We start from the raw sequence: 25,411 nt of genomic DNA, 5'->3' as shown, positions 1-25,411 counted from the left end.
GGAACTCATCAAACGTAGTCAGTGCTTTGATGCTGGGGATACTGGCCTGAGCGAGATCACTGCCATTGGTGCGCCTATACTGCCAATGGATTTGCAAGATCTTGTGGTGGTGCTACTTCTCCAGTGATTTGAAGTATCTACTCTATATAGTCTATGTCTCTGAGCCATATAGGAGGGTGGGTATCACCAATGCTCTGTAAATCATGAGCTTGGTGCTGGGTTTGAGGTCCTGGTCTTCAATCACTCTCTTCCTTAGGCGACCGAAGGCTGCACTGGCACACTAAAGGTAGTGTTGGACCTCGCCATCGATGTCTGCACTTGTTGACAGTAGGCTCTCGAGGTATGCAAAATGGGCCACGTTGTCCAAGGCCTCGTCGTGGATTTTGATAACTGGGGGGCAGTGCTGTGTGGCGGGGGCAGGTTGGTAGGGGACCTTTGGCTTATGGATGTTTAGTGTAAGGCTCTTGCTCTCGTACGCCTCGGTGAAGCTGTTGACAATGGCTTGCAGTTCGGCCTCCAAGTGTGCGCAGACACAGGCGTCGTCTGCGTACTGTAGTCCGATGGTGGAGGATGGGACACCCTTGGATCTGGCCTGGAGGCGGCAGAGGTTGAACAGATTCCCGTTTATCCTGTACTTTAGCTCCACTCCAGCGGGGGTGAGATGGAGCATTGCAGCAAGGAAGATCGAGAAGAGAGTTGGTGCAATGACGCAGCCATGCTTATAAACATAGAAGCATAGAAAATAGGTGCAGGAGTAGGCCATTCGGCCCTTCTCAACAACTCTCTGCGGTAGAGAATTCCACAGGTTAACAACTCTGAGTGAAGAAGTTTCTCCTCATCTCAGTCCTAAATGGCTTACCCCTTATCCTTAGACTATGTCCCCTGGCTCTGGACTTCCCCAACATCGGGAACATTCTTCCTGCATATAACCTGTCCAGTGTTGTCAGAATTTTCTATATTTCTATGAGATCCCCTCTCATCCTTCTAAGTTCCAGTGAATACAGGCCCAGCCGATCCAGTCTCTCCTCATATGTCAGTCCTGCCATCCCGGGAATCAATCTGGTGAACCTTCGCTGCACTCCCTCAATAGCAAGAACGTCCTTCCTCAGATTAGGAGACCAAGACTAAATACAATATTCCAGGTGAGGCCTCACCAAGGCCCTGTACAACTGCAATAAGACCTCCCTGCTCCTGTACTCAAATCCCCTAGTTATGAAGGCCAACATACCATTTGCCTTCTTCACCGCCTGCTGAACCTGCATGCCAACTTTCAATGACTGATGTACCATGACACCCAGGTCCCGCTGCACCTCCCCTTTTCCTAATCTGCCGCCATTCAGAAAATATTCTGCCTTCGTGTTTTCGTCACCAAAGTGGATAACCTCACATTTATCCACATTATACTGCAGCTGCCACGCGTTTGCCCATTCACCTAACCTGTCCAAGTCACCCTGCAGCCTTTTAGCGTCCTCCTCATAGCTCACACCGCCACCCAGCTTAGTGTCATCTGCAAACTTGGAGATATTACACTCAGTTCCCTCATCCAAATCATTAATGTATATTGTAAATAGCTGGGGTCTGGGCACTGAACCCTGAGGTACCCCAGTAGTACTGCCTGCCATTCTGAAAAGGACCCGCTTATCCCAACTCTCTACTTCCTGTCTGCCAACCAGTTCTCTATCCACACTTGGCCCTGGTCCGAATGTGGAATGGGTCTGTGGTGAATCCATTGGTCAGGATCATGGCTGGCATGTCATCGTCGAGCAGGCGGAGAATGGTGACAAACTTTTCAGGGCAGCCGAATCTGAGGAGGACGCTCCATAATCCTTCATGGTTGACAGTGTCGAAAAGGCCATGTACAAGGGTTGGTGCTGTTCCCTGCATTTTCCTTATATCTGCCAAGCAGTGAAGATCATGTCCATTGTGCCCCTAAGTGGACGGAATCCACATTACGACTCTGGGAGGAGTTCTTCAGCCTCAGGAAGAAGGCAATTCAGTAGGATTCTTGCTATGACTTTCCCAGTGGTAGGCAGCAGGGAGATTCCTCTGTAGTTGCCGCAGTCGGACTTGTCACCTTTCTTGAAGGTGGTCACGATTACAGCGTCTCTGAGATTTCCTGGCATGATCTCTTCCTTCTAGATAAGAGAGATGAGGTCATGGATCCACACCAGTAGTGCTTCTCCCCTTGCCAAATAAGAGATGATTTTCTCACTTATTGCCAAAGCTCAAATTGATCCTAATCTGGATCTGAAAGATAAATGATATAAGAAGCTAAAATTAATGCTGGAATAACACAGCAGGCTAGTTAGAGTGATCTGCAATAACTCTTGCTGCTTCAACAACACTAGGAACCCTTTCACTTATCTCCAATCTTTGAATACTTTAATCCTCAGAAGGAAACTTACATTTTCTCTCTTGCATAATACGTCAAGGAGTTAAAATCAGGAACATGGAAGGAATTTGAACGAGGGCAGCAACAGCGAGCTCACTTAAACATTTCATAGACACTACCCAGGAAGGCTTTTGACACATAAAAAGTCATTTTTTTGGCTTTGCACTGCCAGCAGGGCAAGAAAGAAAATAAAAGGAAAGAGAAAAGAAGTCAGAAATGCATTTGTATAATGCCTTTCACAAACTCAGGATGTCCCAACCAATGAAGTACTTTTGAAAGAAAGAAAGTCTTACATTTATATCGCACATTTCAAGACCACCAGATGTCTCAAAATGCTTCATAGCCAATGAAGTACTTTTTGAAGGTAGTCACTGATGTAATGTGGGAAACATGGCAGCCAATTTGCACACAGCAAGCTCCCACAAACAGCAATGTGATAATGACCAGATAATCTGTTTTTGTTTTATTGATTAAGGAATAAATATTGGGCAGGACACCAGAGATAACTCTCCTGCTCTTCTTGGAAATAATGCCATGGGATCTTTTACATCCACCTGAGGGAGCAGCCAGGGCCTCGGTTTAATGTCCCTGCCGAAAGACGGCACCTCCCACAGTGCAGCACTCCCTCAGCACTGTACTGAAATGTCAGTCTAGATTTTTTGTGCTCATGTCCCTGGAGTGGTACTTGAACCTACAACCTTCTGACTCAGAAGTGAGTGTGCTCCCACTGAGCCACAGCTGAGTATAGTATAGTCACTGTTGCAATGTCGGAAATGCGGCAGCCAATTTGTATACAGTAAGGTCCTACAATAAGCCATGAAAAATGACCAGATAATCTGTTTTAGTGATGTTGCTTGAGGGATAAATGAGGGAAAACTCCCTTGCTTTCTTCGAAAAGTATCATGAGCTCATTTGCATCCGCCTGAGAGGGCATAAGGAGGCCTCGGATTAATGTCTCATCAAAAAGAGCTGTGCCCTTTGGCGATGCATATCGGAAATTAGGGCACGTATGGCACATTATTTCCCAATCATTAATTTAAATCATCAGAACATCACGCACAGCAGTGTGAAGTACTCCATAGTAAGAGAGATGTACTTTCTGGCTGAATCCTGGTGGAATCTTGGACATAGTAAAATAAAATAAGGCAGTTTATTTCGATCCAGCACGAGGTTAGCAAGCAAGTTCCATTCTTCATACAGTGAAGTAAGGTTCAACACAAATAACTAAGATCAGACAAGTACTAATAGTTGTTCTATGGAATGGTGTTGTATCATATCGTATCACGTTATAATATTTTCAGTGAATAAAATCAAACAAAGTCTGTGTTTGTCATTCAGTAGTTTTTTCACACCAGGCATAGTGCTACATCTGCTAATAGCACACATTATTTTGTTAGTTTTACAAATGGAGATAGATTGAGAGAAATATTGGGTTTAGGATGTGAGAAAACCAAGAAGAAGACAGAGAAACACCAGGGTTTATTCTAAATATATGCTTTAGGGCATGCTGTAAAACATCAATTGAAATTCAACAGGACTGCCCACAAGATGGTTTCTTTCCTTTGTACATATCTCCCAACAACAAGATTTATAGTTGAAATACATTGAGAATCACATGTAATAGCTCTATAATTGCCATGCGTGAATCGCAGATGTAGGGATTTGTGTGCTTAATAACTTTATCACTACTGAGCTCCTTGACAGTCTTACAAACTTAACATTTACTTCACACAGCATTGTGTAATACTTTGTATTAATCCAACCAGGCTGTTAAATTCACTGAACCTCAAAAAGCATCTTGAATTAGATTTTGTTATTTCATATATTTTTCCCTGAAGCCCTGAAGATCGTTTGATAATTCATTCAGAAGTGACTCTCAGATAGTTTCTGCCGACAGGCAAGTAGTTTCCCTCCTGTGCCAGTACTAAAAGTGACTTATATTTATATACCACCTTTAGGCACATAGGAATATGAATATAGGACCATTGGAACAGCAATAGGCCATTCAGCTCCTCGAGCCTGTTCCATAATTCAAATAGATCATGGCTGATCTGTACATTAACTTCATCCACCCAGCTTGGTTTCATAACCCTTAATACCATTGCCTAACAAAATTCTATTAAATCTCAATTTTGAAATTTTCAATTGACCTAGAATCATAGAATCATAGAATGATACTGTGCAGATGGAGTTCATTCGGCCTATCGTACCTCTGCCAGCTCTTTGAAAGAACTAGCCGCAACAGCTTTTCGGTTAAGAGTGTACCAGATTTCCACCGCACTTTATATAAAGAAGTGCTTCCTAGCACCACGCTACAATTGCCCAGTCCTAATTTTAAGATACCTAAGAACATAAGAACATAAGAAATAGGAGCAGGAGTAGGCCATTTGGCCCCTTGAGCCTGCTCCATCATTTAATAAGATCATGGCTGATCTGGTCATCCACTTCCCCGCCCGCTCCCCATAACCCTTTATTCCCTTATCGCTCAAAAATCTGTCCATTTCCGCCTTAAATATATTCAATGACCCAGCCTCCACAGCTCTCTGGGGCAGAGAATTCCATAGATTTATAACCCTCTTAGAGATGAAATTCCTCATCACCTCAGTTTTAAATGGGCGGCCCCTTATTCTGAGACTATGGGCCAGATTTTCCACTTTTGTTGCATGCTTAACGCCCACTTAACGTCACTTTTAATGCTGAAATGACGTATAATGCCCAAATATCGCTTGTTTAGCCACAAAATAGAAACTGATGCGCATTTTTCGACGCATCGCCGAGCGTTACTTTTCCCATATGTGTAACAGCGGGAAAAAAAATAATACCACCCGCGCACTTTTTTGGGGCGGAATCATCAGAATAAGCGAAATCAATGCCCATAATATCGCCCAGCGTTAGTTTCTGCACGGAATTAACGCTGAGATTCAATAATACCCGACCATCCAATTTTTTTTGTTGTAAAGATCACATTTGCCGAAATTAACGCCCAGGAGATCACCCAGCGTCACTTTCACCACCTCGCACACATCTCGCCCACAATATCACTCGCCCAAAAAAACACCCGGAAAAAGTGGAACTAACCAGAACTACTCACAGCATGATGGACATCATGTTGTACATCACATATCGCATCATTTAAAAGGCTGCTCTGTTTCAGTCTCGGGGGCGTTCGGATGTACTCTGGAGGTCTTTGGAGGTGATGTGAACATCTGTACAAACATCTTTATCATACTGTAAACGATTGGAATTTAATAGGTGTCTTCGTCAGAACATTCATTCTTTGTGAACAATCGGTGGAAAACCTCTAGCTATTGCAATGGGGCCTGTCCTTTCTCACCCTCTCTGATGACCAATTACATGCTGCAGACTCGAGATGGCCGAAACTACGCTCCACAGCATTATATGCCCAATGTAAGACATACCAGACTGATGAGGAGGACCAGCCGTTACCATCCCGCAAGTACAGGGAGAAGCGGTCTTACCTCAACTTGCCCGACACCACCTGCCTTCGGAGACTGTGCTTCCACAAAGAGGTTATCACTGAGGTATGCCAGCTGATAAGGGGAGATCTGCAGCCTGCCAGCACCATCAGGACTGCACTGTCTGTCGAGGTCAAAGTCACCGCGGCACTGTCATTCTACGCGTCGGGTTCTTTTCAGGCCTCAGCTGGCGACATTTGCGGTCTGTCTCAGCATGCCACACATTGCTGCATTAGAAACATAGAAACATAGAAAATAGATGCAGGAGTAGACAATTCGGTCCTTCGAGCCTGCACCACCATTCAATATGATCATGGCTGATCATGCAACTTCAGTACCCCAGGTCACTGAAGCCCTGTACGCACGCAGGATGGACTTTATCAGCTTTCCTATAACCAGGGAGGCTCAGACTGAGAGGGCTTTAGGATTCTACCGAATTGCTAACTTCTCCAAGGTCCAGGGAGAAAGAAACTGTATGCACATCGCGATGCGGGCACCTTTTCAAGATGCAGATGTTTTCAGGAACCGCAGGGGATTCCATTCCCTGAATGTGCAACTCGTTGTTAATCAACAGCAAATTATTATGACAGTGAATGCTAAATTTCCGGGCAGCATCCATGATGCACACATCCTGCGTGAGAACATTGTATCTAACACAATCAGCCACAAGGTCAATGCTGGATGCTTGATGACAAAGGATATGGCCTCACCACCTGGCTGATGACCCACCTGCGTGACACCCACACCGAAGCCGAGAAGTGATACAACGAGAGCCACAGAGCCACTCACAATATCGTGGAAAAAACCATTGGAGTGCTTAAGCAGTGCTTTAAATGCCTGGACCAGTCAGGAGGCAAGCTCCAATACCACCCTGAGCAGGTAGCTCAATTCATGGTGGCGTGCTCCATGCTGCACCACTTGGCTATCAGGAGGGGACAAGAATTGCCTGAAGAGTCTGACAGTCCACTTCACCCGAGAGGAGGAAGAGGAGGATGGGGAGGTGGATGCAGACCTTGGGCCAGACAATCAGGCTGACACTGAAGCCATACTCCTGCCCCCCTGTAGACCGCATGAAAGGGCTCATGGTGGCATGATAGCTGAAAGACTCTTACATCAGGAGCTCATCAATGAGCGCTTTTCCTGAAAGAATGTTGGTGGTATTTACAAGGCTGACACACTGCTGGGTGTGCAGGTCATTACGTCAATGGTGGACATCACCTTGGTGACAGTTAAAGTTTAAGTTGATTGAAGTTAAGTGTAATTATACCCTTTGATGTTAAGGAATCACCAGCGTGTAACGGTGCAGCTATCTGAGCCAATGCGCAATAAGGTTTTGTTAAATAAAAAACATTGAAACCGAACATTTGTCTGAAATCATAAGTATATCTGTAAAAGCCAACCCTTCCCCCCACCCCCCGCCCCCCCCACCCCGCCATTTCTCCTCCCCACCTCTACCACTTCCCCTTCCCCTCCTGACTCCAACCTGTCTGGCCGAGGGCTCTTCAGGCAATGCTTCATTTTGGGGGGGTGGGGGGGGGGGGAATGACGGCCGAACCATTGCTTGGACAGATATGGGAGAGGATGGTCCTGACTCTCAGGTGTTGTTGACAATGGGGGTGCAGTGCCCGCGCTCCGGGACCACTGGGAGCACTCTGCCACCAGTGTTTCTGGCTACCAGCTCCAGGGCCTCCTCCAGCCCTTCCATGTTATATATTATTTGTTGGACAAAAACTTGGTGCCAACAATGTTCTTGGTGCTTAGTAGGCTTTTTGATGCTGGTGAATCTCCCTCATGTCTCCTGCAACAGCCAAACAAGCACACACCACAGCCACACACGCTTTCAGTCAGTCCCTCTCAGCTTCCTCTCTCCCTCTCTCCTCGTCTACGCATGTCATGATGACCCTTGACCTCCTGAATCGTGGGAATCGAGCGTTGTCATGTTGTTGCTAAGGACGGCGACTCTTTACAGCAGAAGGTCAGAGAGATTTAACGCTACCACCCATTTCATATCGCTCATGGTAATTTCAAAAATGGAGACTAGGGGCTTTGAAAATGGGCGACAAGCTGGTGATCTGAAAACCCATTTTTACCGCCCATGCCAGAAATAATGCCCATTTTTGGGCAATCTGAACAGAAGTTTAAAAGCTAGCCCATAGTCCCTTAGTTTTATTTTACCCTATGAGTGGAAATATCCTCTCTGCATCCACCTTGCCGAGCCCTCTCATTATCCTATATTTTTCGCTAAGATTACATGTCATTCTTTTGAACTCCAATGTGTATAGTCCCAACCTACTCAACCTATCTTCATAAGTCAACTGTCTCATCTCCAAAACAACCGAGTAAACCTTCTCTGAACAGCCTCCAATGCAAGTATATCTTTCCCTAAATACAGAGACCAAAACTATACTCTAGGTGTGACCTCACCAATATCCCGTACTGTTGTAGCAGGACTTCTCTGCTTTTATACTCTATCCTCCTTGCAATAAAGGCCAACATTCCATTTGCCTTCCTGATTACTTGCTGTACCTGCAGACCAACTTTTTGTGTTTCATGCGCAAGGACCCCAGGTTGCTCTGTACTGCTTCACTTTGCAATTTTTCTCAATTTAAATTATAATTTGCTTTTCTATTTTTTCTGCCAAAGTGGATAACCTCACATTTTCATACATTATACTAGATCTGCAAAATTTTTGCACACTCACTTAGCCTGTCCATATTCCTTTGCAGATTTTTGGTGTCCTCCTCACAATTTGCTTTCCCACCCATCTTTGTATCATCAGCAAACTTGGCTACATTACACTCGGTCCCTTCATCCAAGTCATTAATATAGATTGTAAATAGTTGAGGCCCCAGCATCAATCCCTGTGGCACCCAACTAGTTACTGATTGACAACCCGAGAATGAACCATTTATCCTGACTTTCTGCTTTATGTTAGATAGCCAATCCTCTATCCATGCTAACATATTACCCCCAACCCCGTGAACTTTTATCTTGTGCAGTAACCTTTTATATGGCACCTTATCGAAAGCCTTCTGGAAATCCAAATGCACCACATCCACTGGTTCCCCCTTATTCAGGAAGGATAGACAGGAAGGAAAAGGAGGTGGGGTAGCGTTAATGGTTAAAGAGGAGGCTAACGAAATAGTAAGGAAGGACATTAGCTTGGATGATGTGGAATCTATATGGGTACAGCTGCGAAACACCAAAGGGCAGAAAACGTTAGCGGGAGTTGTGTACAGACCACCAAACAGTAGTAGGGAGGTTGGGGATGGCATCAAACAGGAAATTAGGGATGCATGCAATAAGGGTGCAGCAGTTAACATGGGTGACTTTAACCTACATATTGATTGGACTAACCAAACTGGTGGCAATACTGTGGAGGAGAATTTCCTGGAGTGTATAAGGGATGGTTTTCTAGACCAATATGTCGAGGAACCAACTAGAGAGCAGGCCATCCTAGACTGGGTCTTGTGTAACAAGAGAGGATTAATTAGCAATCTGGTCGTGCATGGCCCCTTGAGGAAGATGGAGAGCGACACAATTAATTCAGAGACTAGGGTCCTGAACTTAAAGAAAGGAAACTTCGATGGCATGAGATGTGATTTGGCTCGGATAGACTGGCGAACGATACTTAAAGGGTTGACGGTGGATCGGCAATGGCAGACATTTAAAGAGCACAAGGATGAATTACAACTGTTGTACATCCCTGTCTGGCGTAAAAATATAACAGGGAAGGTGGCTCAACCATGGCTAACAAGATAAATTAGGGATAGTGTTAAATCCAAGGAAGAGGCATATAAATTGGCCAGAAAAAGCAGCAAACCTGAGGACTGGGAGAAATTTAGAATTCAGCAGAGGAGGACAAAGTGTTTAATTAGGAGGGGGAAATAGAGTATGAGAGTAAGCTTGCAGGGAACATAAAAACTGACTGCAAAAGCTTCTATAGATATGTGAAGAGAAAAAGATTAGTGAAGACTAATGTAGGTCCCTTGCAGTCAGAATCAGGTGAATTCATAATGGCAAACAAGGAAATGGCAGACCAATTGAACAAATATTTTGGTTCTGTCTTCACTAAGGAAGACACGAATAATCGCCTGAAAGTACTAGGGGTCCGAGGGTCTAGGGAGAAGGAGGAACTGAAGGAAATCCTGATTAGCCCGGAAATTGTGTTAGGGAAATTGATGGGACTGAAGGCTGATAAATCCCCAAGGTCTGATAGTCTGCATCCCAGGGTACTTATGGAAGTGGCCCTAGAAATAGTAAATGCATTGGTGGTCATTTTCCAACATTCTATCGACTCTGGATCAGTTCCTATGGATTGGAGGGTAGCTAATGTAACACCACTTTTTAAAAAAGGAGGGAGAGAGAAAGCAGGGAATTATAGACCGGTTAGCCTGGCATTGGTGGTGGGGAAAATGCTGGAATTAATTATTAAAGATATAATAGCAGCGCATTTGGAAAGCAGTGACAGGAGCGATCCAAGTCAGCATGGATTTATGAAAGGGAAATCATGCTTGACAAGTCTTCTAGAGTTTTTTGAGGATGTAACTAGTAGAGTGGATAAGGGAGAATCAGTGGATGTGGTGTATTTGGACTTTCAAAAGGCTTTTGACAAGGTCCCATGCAAAAGATTAGTGTGCAAAATTAAGGCACATGGGATTGGGGGTAATGTACTGACGTGGATAGAAAACTAGTTGGCAGACAGGAAGCAAAGAGTGGGAATAAACGGGTCCTTTTCAGAATGACAGGCAGTGGGGTGCCGCAATGTTCAGTGCTGGGACCCCAGCTATTTACAGTATTCATTAAGGACGTGCTTGCTACTGAGGGAGTGCAGCGAAGGTTCACCAGACTAATTCCCAGGATGGCAGGACTGACATATGAAGAAAGACTGGATCGGCTAGGCTTATACCCACTGGAATTTAGAAGAATGAGAGGGGATCTCATAGAAACATATAAAATTATGACGGGACTGGACAGGTTAGATGCAGGAAGAATATTCCCGATGTTGGGGAAGTCCAGAACCAGGGGTCACAGTCTAAGGATAAGGGGTAAGCCATAGAGGACCGAAATGAGGAGAAACTTTTTAATCCAGAGAGTGGTGAACCTGTGGAATTCTCTACCATAGAAAGTTGTTGAGTCCAGTTTGTTGGATATATTCAAGAGGGAATTAGATGTGGCCCTTACAGCTAAGGGGATCAGGGGGTATGGAGAGAAGGTGGGAGTGGGGTACTGAAGTTACATGATCAGCCATGATCATATTGAATGGCGGTGCAGGCTCGAAGGGCTGAATGGCCTACTCCTGCACCTATTTTCTATGTTTCTATGTTTATCCACCTGCTCGTTACATCCTTAAAGAACTCCAGCAAATTTGTCAAACATGAATTCCCTTTCATAAAACAATACTGACTCTGCTTGATTGAATAATGCTTTTCCAAATGTCCTGCTACTGCTTCCTTAATAATGGACTCCAGCATTTTCCCAACGACAGATGTTAGGCTAACTGGTATATAATTTCCTGCTTTTTTTGAATAGGTGCGTTATATTCGCAGTTTTCCAATCCGCTGGGACCACCCCAGAATCCAGGGAATTTTGGTAGCTTACAACCAATGCATCCACTAACTCTGCAGTCACATCTTTTAAGACCCTAGAATGTAAGCCATCAGGTCCAAGGGACTTGTCCGACTTGAGTCCCATTATTTTACCAAGTACTACTTCTTTAGTGATAGTGATTGTTCCTCCCTCCCTTTAGCCCCTTGATTATCCACTATTGGGACAATACCCCCTTGTTCTGGACTCCCCAACCAGAGGAAATACCCCCAATCAGAAACACAAATTATAGAATCATAGAATGGTTACAGCAAGAAAGAAGGCAATTGAACCCGGCGAGCTCATGCCGGCTCTCTGCAAGAGCACTTCAGCTAGCCCCACTCCCTCGCCCTTTTCCCATAGCCATCCAATTTCTTTTTCAGGAACTTATGCAACTGAAAGGTGTGATTGAGTCTGCCCCAACCATCCTTTCAGGCAACCCATTCCAGATCCTAACCGCTCGCTGTGTATAAAGTGTTTTCTTATATCGCCTTTGGTTTTTTTGCCAATCTCCTTAAATCCGTGTCCTCTGGTTCTTGACCCTTCTGCCAATGGGAACAGTGTCCCTCTATTTACTCTGTCCAGACCTCTCATGATTTTGAACACCTCTATCAAATCTCCTTCCAATCTTCTCTGCTCTAAGGAGAACAACTCCAGTTTCTCCCGTCTGTCCGCGTAACTGAAGTCCCTCATCGCTGGAATCATTTTCTGTACCTTCTCTAAAGCTTTCACATCCTTCCTAAAGTGCATTGCCCAGCATTGGACACAATACTCCAGTTGAGGCCGAACCAGTGTTTTATACAGGATCATCATAATTTCCTTGGTTTTGTACTCTGTGCCTCTATTTATGAAGCCCAGGATCCTGTAAGTTTTTTGACTGTTTTCACAACCTGCCCTGCCACCTTCAACAATTTGTGCATGTATACCCCCAGGTCTCTCTGTTCATGCACGAATTTAGGATTGTACCTTTTAGTTTATATTTCCTCTCCTCATTCTTTCTCCTAAAATGTATCACTTTACATTTTTCTGCGTTAAATTTCATCTACCACATGTCCGCCCATTCCACCAGCCTGTCAATGTCCTCATGAAGTCTATCATTATCCTCCTCACTGTTCACTACACAGGTACAGCGTCAAAAGTCTGGAGTTCTAGAATCCAGAATGTTCCGTAATCCGGACTCCTGACCGATCGGTGGCAGGGTCGTCCGACATCTGTAAAATGTTCCAGAATCTGGACCCGCCGACCCTGCCGACCTCGGGGCCTCCTCGCCGGCCCGCCCGAATACCTGCTCCACGATGGGGCCCGTCCAAACAGGTTCTCGGCGGTGGGGCTTGCCCAAACACCTCCTCCACGGCGGGGCCTGCCCGAACACCTCCTCCACAGCGGGGCCTGCCCGAACATCTCCTCGGCAGTGGGGCCCGCCCAAACACCTCCTCCATCGTTGTGCCCGCCCAAACACCTCCTGCATGGTGGGGCCTGCCCGAACACCCCCTCCATGGTGGGGCCCACCCGAACAACTTCTCCATGGCGGGGCCCGCCCGATGACCTCATTGATGGGGCCCGCCTGAACAGCTCCTCGGCGGTGATGCCCCGCCCCCTTTCTGATGTTCCGAAATCCAGAAATACCTGAACCTGACCCCAAAGCTCCAAGAATATGAAGTCCTCCCTTCTGCACCATCTCACCAGCCATGCATTCATCAACTCTATCCTCCTATTTTTATACTCACTCACGCATGGCACTGGGAGCAATCCGGAGATTACTACCTTTGAGGTCCTGTTTTTTAATCTATTTTCTAGCCCCCTAAAATCTACTTGCAGGACTTCATCCTATGTCGTTGTTAACAGTATGAACCACGACCTCTGGCTGTTCACCCTCCCCCCTCGGAATGTTCTGCAGCGCTCAGTGACATCCTTGTCCCTGGCATCAGGGAGGCAACACACCATCCTGGAGTCACATCTGCAGCCACAGAAATGCCTGTCTTCTCCCTTATCAAATCCCCGATCACTATTGCTTTCCCAACTTCCTCCTCCCTCCATCCACCCCCCCCACGTACAGCTGAGCCACCCGTGGTGCCATGGACTCGGCTCTGGCTGCATTTCCCAAAGAATACAAACCAAATGGGGTTCATTTTTAGAGGGATAGAATTGAAAAGCAGTGAAGTTATCTTCCTCTTATGAAGAAGCTCGGTACCATGTACTGAGTACCGTTTCCAGTTCTGGTCTCCACTTATAAAAAGCATATAGAGACACTGGTGAAGGTGCAAAAAAGATTTACATGGATGATCCCAGAACTGAGAGGTTATACCTATCAGGAAAAATTGAACAGGTTGCAGCTCTTTTCTGTTGAATAGAGAAGGCTGAGGGATGACCTGATACAGGTCTTTATGATTATGAAAAGGTTTGATCGGGTCTCTTATGTCGAACCTTATCGAATGCCTTCAGGAAGTCCAAATAAATAACATCCCTCATCTATGTTTCTGAAAGCTTGGTCTAGGAGATAAAATCAGAAAATGCTGGAAATCTTAGTCAGTCAGGCAGCATCTGTGCAGAGAAACAGATTTAACATTTCAAGTCTGTGACCCTTCGTCAGAACTGAAACGGTAACTCTGTTTCTCTCCACAAGTGCTGTCTGACTTGTTGAGATTTCCTGCATTTTCTGTTTTCATTTCAGATTCCAGCATCTGCAGTATTTTGCTTTTGTATTATTGGTCAAAGAGATATTTATTCCTGAGATTTTTAATAGATGCAGAGGTTCTTTAGGACAGAATTGCACCACCTCTCCTGCTGCTTCTCTCCAATCTTGCACCCCACCAACATGTTTTCCAAGTCCTGCTCCCATTTTCTGCTCCTTCATCACCAACCTATACTTTTAGGCCTTTTCCTTCTCATACATGCCAGGCTGTTTTTTGGCTGTTCCAAGTTCATCCAAACCCAGATAGCAGAAGGAAGTCAACCAATGAAGGTAATTGGTAAGCTGATGGAGCACATCAACATCTCATAACTGAAGACAAATAGTACTATGGGCCCTGAAATTATGTCACAGACATGGGGCTGACTTTTCGCCGCCATTCTGTGCCCTTTTTTTGGCGTACGATGCTTTTGTTTGGAGCAGACTAAAATCTGCAAGTTTTGCCAAAGTTTCTGCACCATTCTAAAGTAGGTACGTCCGATTTTTTTTAGTTCTCAATTTTTTGACATCACTGGGGGCGGAACCAGCCGGGCTTTGCACCACTTCTGGACAGTTAAGCGAGATTGGCCGAGTACGATCTTTTTCTAAAACGGTGCCCTGCCCTATGCTTAAGGAAATTGGCGCAGAGAAGAGAAAATTGGTGGAGAGAAGATGCCATTGTTTTAGCCGAGCTGAAGACACGGAACTGGTGGGCGGGTGGGGTGGGGGCGGTGGGGGACATTCAGCCCCGGATGACAGCGGCACCAGGGGCGGTGGTCCTTAATTTAAAGAATAATGTTCATGATTCTGGTTTAATTGAAAAAAGAATTACGTTTATTAAACATCTGTACACTTGTACTTAACTTAACTTTAATAAAAATATTTTTGTTACAAACTTTAAACTTGTCCATTAAGATTACTTACAAACTTGCTTTTCAAGTTACATGACTTAAAAACTCTAAACTTTTAAATTAAGATCAGTTAAAATAATAACAATAACAACAACAACAACAGCAGCAAACAAACTTTAGTTGCAGCCATCGCTCCTCCCCATTATTGTAAGACCGCCCACTGATGCGCTTGCCCTTGCTGCCTCTACCCTTGGCCAGTGACGCAGGCCTTCTCCCGCTGGAACCAAGTTGCTTTTTTCGAGCATCTTGGTGGCTGTGGGCCCTAAGAGATGGCATTGTGGAAGGCTCGGCTCGGACCTCCTCAGCCTCTTCCTCAGACTGTGGATACACCGGCACACCATTTGAGGTTCGTCTGGGGATTGGAGTGGGTGTGTCATCAGTTGAATCTCTCATTCGCCGCTGGCCAATGAGAGACTGGACATGTTCCCTTATTGCAGCAGCTAACTCTGACATTCCCTCCCTAATCTGCCCCGACAGTGTATCAGCTACCTCCGACATTCATAAGAACATAAGAACATAAGAATTAGGAACAGGAGTAGGCCATCTAGCCCCTCGAGCCTGCTCCGCTATTTAACAAGATCGTGGCTGATCTGGCCGTGGACTCAGCTCCACTTACCCGCCCGCTCCCCGTAATCCTTAATTCCCTTATTGGTTAAAAATCTATCTATCTGTTAATTGAATACATTCAATGAGCTAGCCTCAACTGCTTCCTTGGGCAGAGAATTCCACAGATTCACAACCCTCTGGGAGAAGAAATTCCTTCTCAACTCGGTTTTAAATTGGCTCCCCCCGTATTTTGAGGCTGTGCCCCCTAATTCTAGTCTCCCCGACCAGTGGAAACAACCTCTCTGCCTCTATCCCTTTCATTATTTTAAATGTTTCTGGAAGATCACCCCTCATCCTTCTGAACTCCAACCAGTAAAGACCCAGTCTACTCAATCTATCATCATAAGGTAACCCCTCATCTCTGGAATCAGCCTAGTGAATCATCTCTGTACCCCCTCCAAAGCTAGTATATCCTTCCTTAAGTAAGGTGACCAAAACTGCATGCAGTACTCCAGCTGCGGCCTCACCAATACCCTGTACAGTTGCAGCAGGACCTCCCTGCTTTTGTACTCCATCCCTCTTGCAATGAAGGCCAACATTCCATTCGCCTTCCTGATTACCTGCTGCACCTGCAAACTAACTTTGGGATTCATGCACAAGGACCCCCAGGTCCCTCTGCACCGCAGCATGTTGTAATTTCTCCCCATTCAAATAATATTCCCTTTTACTGTTTTTTTTCCCAAGGTGGATGACCTCACATTTTTCCGACATTGTATTTCAGAATGCCAAACCTTAGCCCATTCGCTTAACCTATCTAAATCTCTTTGCAGCCTCTCTGTGTCCTCTACACAACACGCTTTCCCACTAATCTTTGTGTTATCTGCAAATTTTGTTACACTACACTCTGTCCCCTCTTCCAGGACATCTATGTAAACAGTTGTGGTCCCAGCACCGATCCCTGTGGCACACCACTAACCACCGATTTCCAACCCGAAAAGGACCCATTTATCCCGACTCTCTGCTTTCTGTTAGCCAGCCAATTCTCTATCCATGCTAATACATTTCCTCTGACTCCGCGTACCTTTATCTTCTGCAGTAACCTTTTGTGTGGCACCTTATCGAATGCCTTTTGGAAATCTAAATACACCACATCCATCGGTACACCTCTATCCACCATGCTCGTTATATCCTCAAATAATTCCAGTAAGTTAGTTAAACATGATTTCCCCTTCATGAATCCATGTTGCGTCTGCTTGATTGCACTATTCCTATCTAGATGTCCGGCTATTTCTTCCTTAATGATAGCTTCAAGCATTTTCCTCTCTACAGATGTTAAACGAACCGGCCTATCGTTACCTGCCTTTTGTCTGCCCCCTTTTTTAAACAGAGGCGTTATATTAGCTGCTTTCCAATCCACTCTAATGTGTTGCGACAGTGTTCGCATTTCTCCTGAGGGTGTCGTTACTTCTGACGACAATCCTGCTATCTCATGATACACCCCACCCATGGTGTCCAGGAGTGATTGGGTAAGCTCAATGCTCTCCCCACTTATTGCCATGAGCTGAACCATGTTTGTTGGATCCTGCATTTCAGGAGAGCACTCTCAAGCTCTCCTTTCCCTCCTCTCCCTGGGTGTGGCTCGCTGCAACCCATGGGACCCGCAACTTCGGACTGTGAGATACCATGAAATGTCCCCTCACTTGTAGCAGTCCGGAAAGGGGTTGGTGTTATGTATGTAAACCTGTAATTACCACATCTAACCACCAGAGGGCTTATCCCTTGGGAGCACCTGTATATAAGGAGGCCTCACAGGCTGGAGAGGCACTCTGAGATCTGCAAAAAAGGACTACGGTCACACTTACTTTGAGCTTGCAGTATCGAGTCTGACTCTTTATACAAGATATAACAACTGGCGATGAGATACAGATAATGAACCCCAACGCAACAATACAGAGAACTGTGGACATCCTGGAAAAATTTTCAGAGGGAGATGATTGGGAAACCTTTGTGGAGCGACTTGAACCAACGAGCTAGAAGGAGAAGCTAACGCTGCGAAACGAAGGGCGATCCTCCTCACCATTTGCGGGGCATCAACTTATGGCCTCATGAAAAACCCACAGAAAAGTCATACGATGAGTTGTGCACACTGGTCCGTGAGCATCTAAACCCGAAGGAAAGTGTTCTGATGGCGAGGTATCAGTTCTACACGTACAAGAGGTCTGAAGACCAGGAAGTGGCGAACTACGTTGCCGAGCTAAGGCGCCTTGCAGGACATTGCGAATTTGGAGGACAGTTGGAGCATATGCTCAGGGACTTCTTAGTACTTGGCATTGGCCATGAAGTAATACTTCGCAAACTTTTGACTGTAGAGACCCCAACCTTGAGTAAAGCGATAGCCCAGGCGTTCATCGCCACCAGTGACAATACCAAACAAATCTCTCAGCACACGAGTGCTGCTGCAAGTACTGTGAACAAAGTAATGTTGTTTTCGAATCGTAATGTACATGGCAGGACTTACACGCATGTAGCTGCATGTCCGCAGATGACTCAGAATCTGCCATCAAGGTAATTAACATTTTGTTGGCGCTGCGGGGGTGATCATCGATTCCATTCATGCCGCTTCAAAGGATACGTTTGCAAGGGCTGTGGAACAATAGGATACCTCCACCTTATGTGCAGGCAAGTTGCAAATCCTGCTAATCCTGCAAACCACCATGTTGCAGAGGAGGACAGATTCACGGTGGATCACGGCGAACCGGAGCCTCAGACCGAGGAGGCAGAGGTATATGGGGTGCACACATTTACCACAAAATGTCCCCCGATAATGCTAAAGGTTGAATTAAATGGTCTCCCAGTGTCCATGGCGCTGGACACGGGCGCAAGCCAGTCTATAATGAGTAAAAAGACTTTTGATAAATTGTGGTGCAACAAGGCTTCAAGGCATGTCCTGACTCCCATTCGTATCAAACTTAGAACGTACACAAACGAACTGATTCCTGTAATTGGCAGTGCTACTGTAAAGGTCTCCTACGATGGAGCGGTGCACGATTTACCACTCTGAGTGGTACCGGGCGATGGCCCCACGCAGGAGCTAGCTGGGAAAGATACGCTGGCACTGGGACGACGTCCGAGCGCTTTCGTCTGTTGACAGCACCTCATGTGCCCAGGTCCTAAGCAAGTTCCCCTCACTGTTCGACTCAGGCATCGGGAAGTTCCAAGGAGCAAAAGTGCAGATCCATTTGATTCCGGGGCGTGACCTATCCATCACAAGGCGAGAGCAGTATCTTACATGAGCGAGAGGGTGGAGATCGAGCTGGGCAAGCTGCAACGAGATGGCATCATTTCGCCGATCGAATTCAATGAGTGGGCCAGTCCGATTGTTCCAGTCCTCAAGGGAGATGGCATCGTCAATCAATCATTTCTCACTGCAGGATCAGTACCCGCTACCAAAGGCAGACGACCTATTTGTGATGCTGGCAGGAGAGAAAACGTTCACGAAGCTGGACTTGACCTCGGCCTACATAATGTAGGAGCTGGAGGAATCTTCGAAAGGCCTCACCTTCATCAACACGCACAAAGGTCTTTTCGTTTACAACAGATGCCCGTTTGGGATTCGATCGGCCGCGGCAATATTCCAGAGGAACATGGAAAGCTTGCTGAACTCGGTCCCACGCACCGTGGTCTTCCAGGACGACATCTTGGTTACAGGTTCGACACCGTCGAGCACCTGCAGAAACTGGAGGAGGTTCTTAGTCAGCTTAATCGTGTGGGGCTCAGGCTAAAACGCTCGAAGTGCATTTTCCTGGCGTCTGAAGTGGAGTTCCTGGGGAGAAGAATCGCGGCGGACGGCATCAGGCCCACCGATTCAAAGACGGAGGCAATCAAGAACGCACCGAGACCACAGAACGTGACGGAGCTACGGTCGTTTCTAGGACTCCTGAACTATTTTGGTAACTTCTTACCGGGTCTTAGCACATTGTTAGAACCCCTGCCCTCTTTACTGCATAAAGGAGATGAATGGGTATGGGCAAAAGCCATGAAAATGCCTTTGAGAAAGCTCGGAAGTTGTTATGTTCAAACAAATTGCTTGTGTTGTACGATCCATAGAAACATAGAAACATAGAAAATAGGTGCAGGAGTAGGCCATTCGGCCCTTCTAGCCTGCACCGCCATTCAATGAGTTCATGGCTGAACATGCAACTTCAGTACCCCATTCCTGCTTTCTCGCCATACCCCTTGATCCCCCTAGTAGTAAGGACTTCATCTAACTCCTTTTTGAATATATTTAGTGAATTGGCCTCAACAAATTTCTGTGGTAGAGAATTCCACAGGTTCACCACTCTCTGGGTGAAGAAGTTCGTCCTCATCTCGGTCCTAAATGGCTTACCCCTTATCCTTAGACTGTGTCCCCTGGTTCTGGACTTCCCCAACATTGGGAACATTCTTCCTGCATCTAACCTGTCTAACCCCTTCAGAATTTTAAACGTTTCTATGAGGTCCCCTCTCATTCTTCTGAACTCCAGTGAATACAAGCCCAGTTGACCCAGTCTTTCTTGATAGGTCAGTCCCACCATCCATGTAAACGTTTGGTACTAGCATGTGATGCGTCATCGTACGGGGTCGGTTGTGTATTGCAACAAGCTAATGAATTTGGGAAATTGCATCTGGTTGCTTACACATCCAGAAGTCTGTCTAAGGCCGAGAGGGCCTACAGTATGATTGAAAAAGAAGCGTTAGCGTGTGTTTATGGGGGAAAGAAAATGCATCAATATCTGTTTGGGCTCAAATTTGAATTGGAAACCGACCATAAGCCGCTTATATACCTCTTTTCTGAAAATAAGGGGATAAATACGAATGCATCCGCCCGCATACAGAGATGGGTGCTCACGTTGTCCGCACACAACTACGCCATCCACCACAGGCCAGGCACAGAAAACTGTGCTGATGCCCTCAGTAGGCTACCACTGCAGATTTAGTTATGGTAATGGAAGCATTCGAGAGTGAACAATCATCTGTTACCGCCCGACAGATTAGAACCTGGATGAGCCAGGACCCCTTACTGTCCTTAGTAAAAAACTGTGTGCTCCACTGGAGTTGGTCTAATGTCCCGTTAGAGATGCAGGAAGAAATAAAGCCGTACCAGCGGCACAAAGATGAAATGTCTATACAGGCAGACTGCATCCTATGGGGTAATCGGGTAGTTGTGCCAAAAAAGGGCAGGGACACTTTCATAGTGATCTCCACAGTACCCACCCAGGCATTGTAATGATGAAAACGATAGCCAGGTCCCACGTGTGATGGCCCAGTATCGATGCAGACTTAGAGTCCTGTGTGCACAAATGTAATACATGTTCCCAGTTAAGCAATGCACCCAGGGAGGCGCCACTCAGTTTATGGTGTTGGCCCTCCAAACTGTGGTCTAGGGTTCATGTCGACTATGCAGGCCCATTCTTGGGCAAAATGTTTTTAGTGGTTGCAGATGCATATTCCAAATGGATTGAATGTGTGATAATGTTGGCAAGTACGTCTGCTGCCACCATTGAAAGCTTACGGGCCACGTTTGCCACGCACGGCCTGCCTCATGTCCTTGTAAATGACAATGGGCCGCGCTTTACCAGTGCCGAATTCAAGGTATTCATGACCCACAATGGGGTCAAACATGTCACGCCTGCCCCGTTTAAGTCAGCATCCAATAGTCAGGCAGAACAAACAGTTCATACAATCAAGCAGAGCTTGAAAAGGGTAACTGAAGGCTCACTGCAGACTCGCTTATCCCGAGTCCTGCTTAGTTACCGCACAAGACCCCACTCGCTCAGAGGGGTCCCTCCCACTGAACTGCTCATGAAAAGGACACTTAAGACAAGGCTCTCGTTAGTCCACTCTGATCTACATGAACAGGTAGAGAGCAGGCGGCTTCAACAGAATACATATCATGATCACGCAAAGTGTCATGCGAAATTGAAGTAAATGATCCTGTATTTGTGTTGAACTCTGGACAAGGTCCCAAATGGATTGCCGGCACTGTTTGGCCAAAGAGGTGAGTAAGGTGTTTGTGGTCAAACTAGCAAATGGACTCATCTTCAGAAAACACTTGGACCAAACCAAACTCAGATTTACGGACTATCCAGAACAACCCACAATAGGCTCTACCTTTTTCGACACTCCAACACACCACAAGTGGCAACTGACCCAGCAGTTGACCATGAAGCAGAACCCATCACCCACAGCAGCCCAGCAAGGCTCACTACTCGCAGTAGTCCAGCAAGGCCAGCTGCTCAGCAGCCCAGCGAAGGTCCAACAAATGACTCACCAACACCAGCATTTGTACCGAGACGATCAACCAGGGAAAGGAAGGCCCCAGGTTGACTCACATTGTAAATAGTTACACTATTGACTTTGGGGAGGAGTGTTATGTATGTAGTCCCAAGGGATCCCACAATCCCTTGGGAGCACCTGTATATAAGGAGGCTTCTCAGGCTGGAGAGGCACTCTGAGATCTGCAATAAAGGACTACGGTCACACTTACTTTGAACTTGCAGTATCTAGTCTGACTCTTTATCCAAGATATAACAGTTGGCACATCCATGTGCAGTACCACATCCTCCAGATGCAGTGTCACAGTCTCAACATTGGGGCCTTCCTGTTCCCCCGATCCTCCTGCTCGTCTTCATGAAAGATTTCATCCTGGTCAGGCTCCTCCGCGAATGATTGTTCTTCTGTGACAGGGCTTGTGATTCCTCAGGGATGGGCGCAACTTCTGCAAAATATAACAGAGCAGATGATTGGTTAGCAGCAGGGGAGGGGGTAAGGTGGCATAAGTAGACTCACACAGCACAGTTTCATTTAAAGGACCACAATGAATGAGGACTTACCCTCTCTCTGTAAACTGGGCCCAGTTTGCGCACAGGTTGTTGACCTTCTAGAGCTAGCACCAATCATACCAGCGATCCTCGCTTCCAGGTGTGTCAGTGGGTGCACATTTGCCAAGCCTCCACCAGTTTTTGTCTGCTTAAGTGCACTACCTTCCTCTGCAAAGATGAAAATAGAACATTTTAAAAGAAGGGGTCTGCTGTGGTGGCATGCACAGATGGTCACATTTACAATTGTAATTCCAATGCCTAAATAAAAATATTACTTACAGAAACTATTTGGCCAAAGTCTTGCCACTTTTTGCACTGCTTGCTGATCCTCTGGATGGTCACCATTGCAGAGAAATCATCTCAAACTTTGTCTCAATGTTTGTCCATTTCTCTGGGTTTTACTTTAAACATAGAAACATAGAAACATAGAAATTTACAGCTCAGAAGGAGGCCATTTCGGCCCATCGTGTCCGCGACAGCTGACAAAGAGCCACACAACCCTCGGTCAGCAACCCTGAAGGTTACATATAAACCTATGAACAATGGCAGAAAGGTAAAAAGCACTCAACCCAACCAGTCCGCCTCACACAACTGCGACACCCCTTACACCAAAACATTCTGCAGTCCACCGCAACCGGAGCCATGTAATCTCCTAGGATTAACTGGACCTTTGTTCTGAAGCTCGTGCCATCTGCTTTCAATGATAGAAACCAGGGTCTCAGCTGCTTGAACATCTTTGGTCTTTGTCCCATGATCCATATTGCACCAGCTCTGATTTTTATACTTACAAGCAGCTCTGAAAGTGCGCAGCACAACACATTCATCACGTACAAAACAGGAATTTTTGGTGGTTGACTTTCGGCCCGGGATAGCAGTAGCACCGGCTGGAGCGGAGGGTCTTTCCGCCTGGGATAGGGCGGCACCTGGGGGTGGGGGACCATTCAGCCCGGGATAGCAGCGGCGTCAGTTTCCATTTCCAGTCCAGCCTCAGCCCTTGGTCAGTTTCTGTTCCCAACCTCAGCCCTTTAGAGCGTCCCTCATTACCTGGCAACATCAGTTTTTGGTGCAGGCCTTAAGCTCCACGCACAGAGCTAATGTGCGCAGTGCCAAATTCAAAATTAATTCCAGCGAAACTCGGAACTTTTTTTCTGGCGCAGTTGGGCCACAATAAAATCAGACGTACCTCTTCAACTGCCCCAAAAATCGCCCATGTGGAAAATTGAGCCCATGGTCTGCTAAATTCTACCAGAAGTAAGGCACATTCCACAAGATCAAGGCACAGCAAATCATGCCAGTTGTGAAACTTTCAGATGACCCATGTCTTTCAACACCTGGTATCAACTCCCTCCACTCACCTGGAAACACCCAGATGAACATGCTGTCTTGCAGTCCTGAGTCACTGTCTGCCTGGTAATTCACAACCACTCATCACTGGCTAGACTGCCAATTAGCAACTCCCTGCTGACTCCCAGACAGCCTCAGAACATAACCACCAGAACAGCTTCAGGCCCCTCATCTCTGTGAAATTAATCACTCTTAACCAATCTTCCCAGCAACGCTCCCAAAATACATAGAAAGTATGTTTTGTTATAAAATTCAGGACAGGTAACGCTCAAAAACAATACGGTTTCTTCATTTTTAACAGTAAATCTACTGGGTTAATTATAAATACCAACCAAAGCCGTGAAACTCGAAACTGTTCCTGCCACAAAACGTACCTTTTTTCGAACAAATATAACAAATATTTCTAATAATATCTATACAATATAGTAGAAATGTATGAAATTAGGGGTTGGAGTGTTTTCATATAAAATTCTTTGGCTACTACAATGGCGACATAAATCTCTTTATTTTAAATGAGTCAACAGTTATTAAGTAAAATTTTGTACAAATTAACATGTTATCCTATGGTGCCATTTCTATCTATTATTTCTGCTAACTTATCTTTGTTTCTAGCTTTGTGATAGATAAACAGACAGAGAGACATGCAGACAATAACTAGGATAGATACTTCTGTTGCCATTAACAAGGATGTTTAATTCAACTGTCCAGAGTGCCAAACATTCCTTCCAGATGAAACAGCGATTTACTTGTACTTCTTTCAGTTTAGTATACTGTATTCACTGCTCACGATGAAGTCTCCCCTACACTGGGGTGATCAAACGCAGATTGGGTGACCATTTTGCGGAACACCTACATTCAGTCCGTAAGCATGACCCCTCCAAGCTTCCGGTCGCCTGTCACTTTAATTCTCCGTTCCATTTCCACTCTGACCTCTCTGTCCTCAGCCTGCTACACTGTTCCAATGAAGCTCAATACAAGCTCGAGGAACAGCACCTCACCTCATCTTTCATTGAGACACTTTACAGCCTTCTGGACTCAACATCGAGTTCAACATTTTCAGACCATAACCTCTGCCCACATTTCTTTTCCTTTTGCTTTTTTTTACAAACCACCGCCCTGCCTCCGCCCACCCTCTTCGCTCCCCCCCACCCCGCCCACCCACCCCCCCACCTTTTTTTTTCTCTTTCCCATGGCAGCTGGTGATGACTCCACTATTCACACCTCATCTAGACTCATCTTTTGCTTCTTATCTTAGAAACTTAGAAACTTAGAAAATAGGTGCAGGAGTAGGCCATTCAGCCCTTCGAGCCTGCACCACCATTCAATAAGATCATGGCTGATCATTCACCTCAGTACCCCTTTCCTGCTTTCTCACCATACCCCTTGATCCCTTTGGCCATAAGGGCTATATCTAACTCCCTCTTGAATATATCCAATGAACTGGCATCAACAACTCTCTGCAGTAGGGAATTCCACAGGTTAACAACTCTCTGAGTGAAGAAGTTTCTTCTCATCTCAGTCCTAAATGGCTTAACCCTTATCCTTAGACTATGTCCCCTGGTTCTGGACTTCCCCAACATTGGGACCATTCTTCCTGCATCTAACCTGTCCAGTCCTGACAGAATTTT

The sequence above is a fragment of the Pristiophorus japonicus genome, chromosome 1 (assembly GCF_044704955.1).
Source record: "Pristiophorus japonicus isolate sPriJap1 chromosome 1, sPriJap1.hap1, whole genome shotgun sequence".
Taxonomy (NCBI): domain Eukaryota; kingdom Metazoa; phylum Chordata; class Chondrichthyes; family Pristiophoridae; genus Pristiophorus; species Pristiophorus japonicus.
Note: the sequence above shows the minus strand (reverse complement) of the source record.